The following is a 6,943-nucleotide window of genomic DNA, read 5'->3' on the forward strand; positions in this document are numbered from 1 at the left end:
GATGCGCATTCAAGCTCTGTTGCATGTAGAACGGAAGTGGTTGTCAATCACGCGCGTTCATAAGTGAGAATGATAATGAGGGTAATCTGACTCATAACATTCATCATGTTCTTGGGTACGAATGAATATCTTGGAATAAGAATAAGAGAGATTTGAATAAAAGATAATAGAATTTCATTAATACTTGAGGTACAGCAGAGCTCCACACCCTTAATCTATGGTGTGCAGAAACTCCACCGTTGAAAATACATAAGCAAAGGGTTCAGGCATGGCCGAATGGCCAGCCCCCAAAACGTGATCACAGGATTCAAAATACAATCCAGGATGTCTAATACAATAGATAAATGTCCTATATATACTAGACTAGCTACTAGGGTTTACATGAGTAAGTAATTGATGCATAAATCCACTTTCGGGGCCCACTTGGTGTATGCTTGGGCTGAGCTTGATCATTCCACGAGCTAAGGCATTTCTTGGCGTCAAACTCCAGGTTATGACGTGTTTTGGGCGTTCAACTCCGGATCATGACGTTTTTCTGGCGTTTAACTCTAGACAGCAGCATGAACTTGGCGTTCAACGCCAAGTTACGTCGTCATTCTTCGAATAAAGTATGGACTATTATATATTGCTGGAAAGCCCTGGATGTCTACTTTCCAACGCCGTTGAGAGCGCGCCAATTGGAGTTCTGTAGCTCCAGAAAATCCATTTCGAGTGCAGGGAGGTCAGATTCCAACAGCATCAGCAGTCCTTTTGTCAGCCTTTTTCAGAGTTTTGCTCAAGTCCCTCAATTTCAGCCAGAATTTACCTGAAATCACAGAAAAACACACAAACTCATAGTAAAGTCCAGAAATGTGAATTTAACATAAAAACTAATGAAAACATCCCTAAAAGTAGCTCAAACTTACTAAAAACTATATAAAAACAATGCCAAAAAGCGTATAAATTATCCGCTCATCACAACACCAAACTTAAATTGTTGCTTGTCCCCAAGCAACTGAAAATCAAATAGGATAAAAAGAAGAGAGTATACTATAAAGTCAAAAATATCAATGAATATTAATTTAATTAGATGAGCGGGACTTGTAGCTTTTTGCTTCTGAACAGTTTTGGCATCTCACTTTTTCCTTTGAAGTTTAGAGTGATTGGCTTCTCTAGGAACTTAGAATTTCAGATAGTGTTATTGACTTTCCTAGTTAAGCATGTTGATTCTTGAACACAGCTACTTATGAGTCTTGGCCGTGGCCCTAAGCACTTTGTTTTCCAGTATTACCACCGGATACATAAATGCCACAGACACATAACTGGGTGAACCTTTTCAGATTGTGACTCAGCTTTGCTAGAGTCCCCAGTTAGTGGTGTCCAGAGCTCTTAAGCACACTCTTTTTGCTTTGGATCACGACTTTAACCACTCAGTCTCAAGCTTTTCACTTGGACCTTCATGACACAAGCACATGGTTAGGGACAGCTTGATTTAGCCGCTTAGGCCTGGATTTAATTTCCTTGGGCCCTCCTATCCATTGATGCTCAAAGCCTTGGATCCTTTTTACCCTTGCCTTTTGGTTTTAAGGGCTATTGGCTTTTTCTACTGCTCCTTCTTTTTCTTTCTCAGTTTTTCGCCATTTTTTTTTTCACAAGCTTTTGCTTTTTCACTGCTTTTTCTTGCTTCAAGAATCAATTTCATGATTTTTTCAGATCATTAATAACATTTCTCTTTGTTCATCATTCTTTCAAGAGCCAACAATTTTAACACTCATAAACAACAATATCAAAAGACATATGCACTATTCAATCATTCATTCAGAAAACAAAAAGTATTGTCACCACATCAATATAATTAAATTAAATTCAAGGATAAATTCGAAATTTATGTACTTCTTGTTCTTTTGAATTAAAACATTTTTCATTTAAGAAAGGTGAAGGATTCATGGAATTATTCATAATCTTTAAGGCATAGTTACTACATACTAATGATCATGAAGTAGATAAACATATAAAAAAAAACGAAAAGTAGGAAAAAGAAAAAAAAAATTTAGAACAAGGAATGAGTCCACCTGAGTGAGGGTGGCGCCTTCTTGAAGATCCAATGGTGCTTTTTGAGCTCCTTTATGTCTCTTCCTTGCTTCTGTTGCATGATCCCTAGTGATTTTGGTGTTTTTATCATTATTTGCTCCCAATAGTTGTGTGGAGGACAATTTATCCCCTGAGGTATCTCAGGGATCTCTTGATTTGCAGCCACATGTTCTACCACTGAGCTATGACGGCTTATATTAGTCTTTCCATCTCCCATGACTCAGAGGTGGAAGCTTTTGTCTTTTTCCTTGTTCCTGCTCATATAAGGAAGAAGAGAACAAGAAAAGAAAGAGGAATCATCTATGTCACAGTATAGAGATTCCTTTATGTTAGTAGAAAATAGAAGGGGGTAGAAGAATGAAGAAGAATTCGGATTTTTAGATGAAGAGAGGTGAAGAGAAGTGTTGGTAATTAAATAATTAAATAGAAAAAGAAAAGAGAAGAGAAATTTTCGAAAATAATTTTTGAAAAAGAGGTTAGTAATTTTCGAAAATCAAAGACAAAATATAATTAAAATTAAAATTTAAAACAAAAAGAATTTTTGAAAAAGAGAGGGAGAATTTTCGAAATTTAGAGAGGGATAGGTAGTTAGTTGGTTTTGAAAAAGATAAGAAACAAACAAAAAGTTAGTTAGTTGATTGAAAAAGATTTGAAATCAAATTTGAAAAAGATAAGAAGATAAGAAGTTAGATAAGATATTTTGAAATCAAATTTTGAAAAAGATAAATTTTTTTTTGAAAAAGATAAGATAAAAGATAAAAAGATAAGATAAAAATTTTAATAAAAAGATATTTTGAAAAAGATTTAATTTTAAAAAGACTTAACTAACAAGAAACTACAAGATAAGATTCTAGAATTTAAAGATTGAACATTTCTTAACAAGAAAGTAACAAACTTCAAATTTTTGAACCAATCATATTAATTGTTAGCTAATTTTCGAAAATTTGATATAAAGATAAGAAAAAGATTTTTGAAAATATTTTGAAAAGTAATTTTGAAATTTTCGAAATTTATAAAAAAAATGAAAAAGATATGATTTTTGAAAAAGATTTTGAAAAGATAAGATTTTTAAAATTGAAATTTTGACTTGACTTGTAAGAAACAACTAATTTTAAAAATTTTTGACCAAGTCAACCCAAAATTTCGAAAATTTGGAGGAAAATAAGGAAAACATATTTTTTGATTTTTTGAATTTTTAATTATGAAAGAGAAAAACAACAAAAATATTCAATGCATGAAATTTTTAGATCAAAACAATGAATGCATGCAAGAATGCTATGAATGTCAAGATGAACACCAAGAACACTTTGAAGATCATGATGAACATCAAGAACATAATTTTGAAAAATTTTTAATGCAAAGAAAACATGCAAGACACCAAACTTAGAAATCTTTAATGCATGGAAAATATGAATGCAAAAATGCACATGAAAAACAACAAAAGACACAAAACAAGAAATCATCAAGATCAAACAAGAAGACTTGTCAAGAACAACTTGAAGATCATGAAGAACACTATGAATGCATGGGATTTTCGAAAAAAATGCAAGAAAAATTTTAAAAGCATGCAATTGACACCAAATTTAAAAATTAACACAAGACTCAAACAAGAAACACAAAATATTTTTTATTTTTATGATTTTATGATTTTTTTGTATTTTTATTTTAATTTTTTCGAAAATATAGTTTGGAAAAACGAAAAATAAAAAGAAAAAATTTTGAAAAAGATTTTTGAAAAGAAAATTACCTAATCTGAGCAACAAGATGAACCGTCAGTTGTCCATACTCGAACAATCCCCGGCAACGGCGCCAAAAACTTGGTGGACGAAATTGTGATCATCAATATTGGCTCTTTGGCATATACACAAAAACTATTGTGTCTCTTGGTTAAATTCACAACTCCGTTCAACTAACCAGCAAGTGTACTGGGTCGTCCAAGTAATAAACCTTACGTGAGTAAGGGTCGAATCCACAGAGATTGTTGGTATGAAGCAAGCTACGGTCACCTTGCAAATCTCAGTTAGGGAGATTAAAGGGTAATTGTGATTATTGGAATGAATAAATAAAAAGGAATAATAAAAAGGGATAGAATACTTATGCAGATTCATTGGTTGGAATTTCAGATAAGCGGATGGAGATGCTGTAGAGCCCAGGGACGCCTGCTCTCCTACTGCTTCTACTCAGTCCTTCTTACTCCTTTCCATGGCAAGCTTTGTATAGGGGTTCACCATCAACTGTGGCTACTTTCTTCCTCTCGGGGAAATATCCTATGCGGCTGTCACTCGCACAGCTAACCAGTCTGGAGGCATCACCCATGGCTGATGGCTACACCCCATCCTCGCAGTGAAAACTAATGCTCACGCACTCTGTCACAGTACGGCTAATCACCGGTTGGTTCCCTCCCCTACTGGAATAGAATCCCTCTTTTGCGTCTGTCACTAACGCCCAGCAAGTTACAAGTTTGAAGCACGTCACAGTCATTCATTACCGGAATCCTACTCGGAATACCACAGACAAGGTGAGACTTTCCGGATTCCCAGGATCCTACTCGGAATACCACAGACAAGGTGAGACTTTCCGGATCCTCATAAATGCCGCTATCTATCTAGCTTATACCACGAAGATTCTGTTGGGGAATCTAAGAGATGCGCATTCAAGCTCTGTTGCATGTAGAACGGAAGTGGTTGTCAATCACGCGCGTTCATAAGTGAGAATGATAATGAGGGTAATCTGACTCATAACATTCATCATGTTCTTGGGTACGAATGAATATCTTGGAATAAGAATAAGAGAGATTTGAATAAAAGATAATAGAATTTCATTAATACTTGAGGTACAGCAGAGCTCCACACCCTTAATCTATGGTGTGCAGAAACTCCACCGTTGAAAATACATAAGCAAAGGGTTCAGGCATGGCCGAATGGCCAGCCCCCAAAACGTGATCACAGGATTCAAAATACAATCCAGGATGTCTAATACAATAGATAAATGTCCTATATATACTAGACTAGCTACTAGGGTTTACATGAGTAAGTAATTGATGCATAAATCCACTTCCGGGGCCCACTTGGTGTATGCTTGGGCTGAGCTTGATCATTCCACGAGCTAAGGCATTTCTTGGCGTCAAACTCCAGGTTATGACGTGTTTTGGGCGTTCAACTCCGGATCATGACGTTTTTCTGGCGTTTAACTCCAGACAGCAGCATGAACTTGGCGTTCAACGCCAAGTTACGTCGTCATTCTTCGAATAAAGTATGGACTATTATATATTGCTGGAAAGCCCTGGATGTCTACTTTCCAACGCCGTTGAGAGCGCGCCAATTGGAGTTCTGTAGCTCCAGAAAATCCATTTCGAGTGCAGGGAGGTCAGATTCCAACAGCATCAGCAGTCCTTTTGTCAGCCTTTTTCAGAGTTTTGCTCAAGTCCCTCAATTTCAGCCAGAATTTACCTGAAATCACAGAAAAACACACAAACTCATAGTAAAGTCCAGAAATGTGAATTTAACATAAAAACTAATGAAAACATCCCTAAAAGTAGCTCAAACTTACTAAAAACTATATAAAAACAATGCCAAAAAGCGTATAAATTATCCGCTCATCAGTCCTCAATAGGGAACTCCTTTCTGTTTGGAGGACGTCCCATGAGGTCTTCCTCATTGGGATTCACGTCCTCCCCTTCCTCTTTGGATTCGGCCATTTTGATTATATCAATGGTCTTGCACTCTCTTTTTAGATTCCCTTCTATATTGCTTGGGAGAGTACTGGGAGGAGTTTTAGTGATTTTCTTACTCAGCTAACCCACTTGTGCCTCCAAATTTCTAATGGAGGACCTTGTTTCATTCATGAAACTTAAAGTGGCCTTAGATAGATCAGAGACTATATTTGCTAAGCTAGAGGGGCTCTGCTCAGAATTTTCTGGCTATTGCTGAAAAGATGATGGAAAAGGCTTGCTATTGCTAAACCTATTTCTTCCACCATTATTAAAGCATTATTGAGGCTTTTGTTGATCCTTCCATGAGAAATTTGGATGATTTCTCTATGAGGAATTATAGGTGTTTCCATAGGGTTCACCCATGTAATTTACATCTGCCATTGTAGTGTTCTCAGGATCATAAGCTTCTTCTTCAGAAGATGCCTCTTTAGTACTGTTGGATGCATTTTGCCATCCATTCAGACTTTGAGAAATCATGTTGACTTGCTGGGTCAACATTTTGTTCTGAGCCAATATGGCATTCAGAGCATCAATTTCAAGAACTTCTCTTTTCTGAGGCATCCCATTACTCACAGGATTCCTCTCAGAGGTGTACATGAATTGGTTATTTGCAACCATGTCAATGAGTTCTTGAGCTTCTACAGGCGTTTTTTTTAGGTGAATGGATCCACCTGCAGAATGGTCCAGTGACATCTTAGAAAGCTCAGATAGACCATCATAGAATATATCTAAAATGGTCCACTCTGAAAGCATGCCAGAAGGACACTTTTTGGTCAACTGCTTATATCTTTCCCAAGCTTCATAGAGGGATTCACCATCTTTTTGCTTGAAGGTTTGAACATCCACTCTAAGCTTGCTCAGTTTTTGAGGAGGAAAAAACTTGGCCAAGAAGGCCGTGACCAGCTTATCCCAAGAGTCCAGGCTATCTTTAGGTTGTGAGTCCAACCATGTTCTAGCCCTGTCTCTTACAGCAAAAGGGAAAAGCATGAGCCTATAGACTTCAGGATCTACTCCATTAGTCTTAATAGTATCACAGATCTGCAAGAACTCAGTTAAAAACTGATAGGGATCTTCTGATGGAAGTCCATGAAACTTGCAGTTCTATTGCATTAGAGCAACTAGTTGAGGCTTCAGCTCAAAATTATTTGCTCCAATGGTGAT

At 36.5% G+C, this 6,943-nt stretch overlaps 1 non-coding gene across 1 annotated transcript; it reads left to right on the top strand.

The window, feature by feature from the left end:
- Window positions 1-6,533: 6,533 nt before the first annotated feature.
- Window positions 6,534-6,637, top strand: LOC112793643 (small nucleolar RNA R71). The gene has a single exon (XR_003198346.1). It is a non-coding gene; the product is annotated as a small nucleolar RNA R71 (small nucleolar RNA).
- Window positions 6,638-6,943: the final 306 nt, after the last annotated feature.

This window comes from Arachis hypogaea, chromosome 3 (genome assembly GCF_003086295.3).
Source record: "Arachis hypogaea cultivar Tifrunner chromosome 3, arahy.Tifrunner.gnm2.J5K5, whole genome shotgun sequence".
Lineage (NCBI taxonomy): Eukaryota > Viridiplantae > Streptophyta > Magnoliopsida > Fabales > Fabaceae > Arachis > Arachis hypogaea.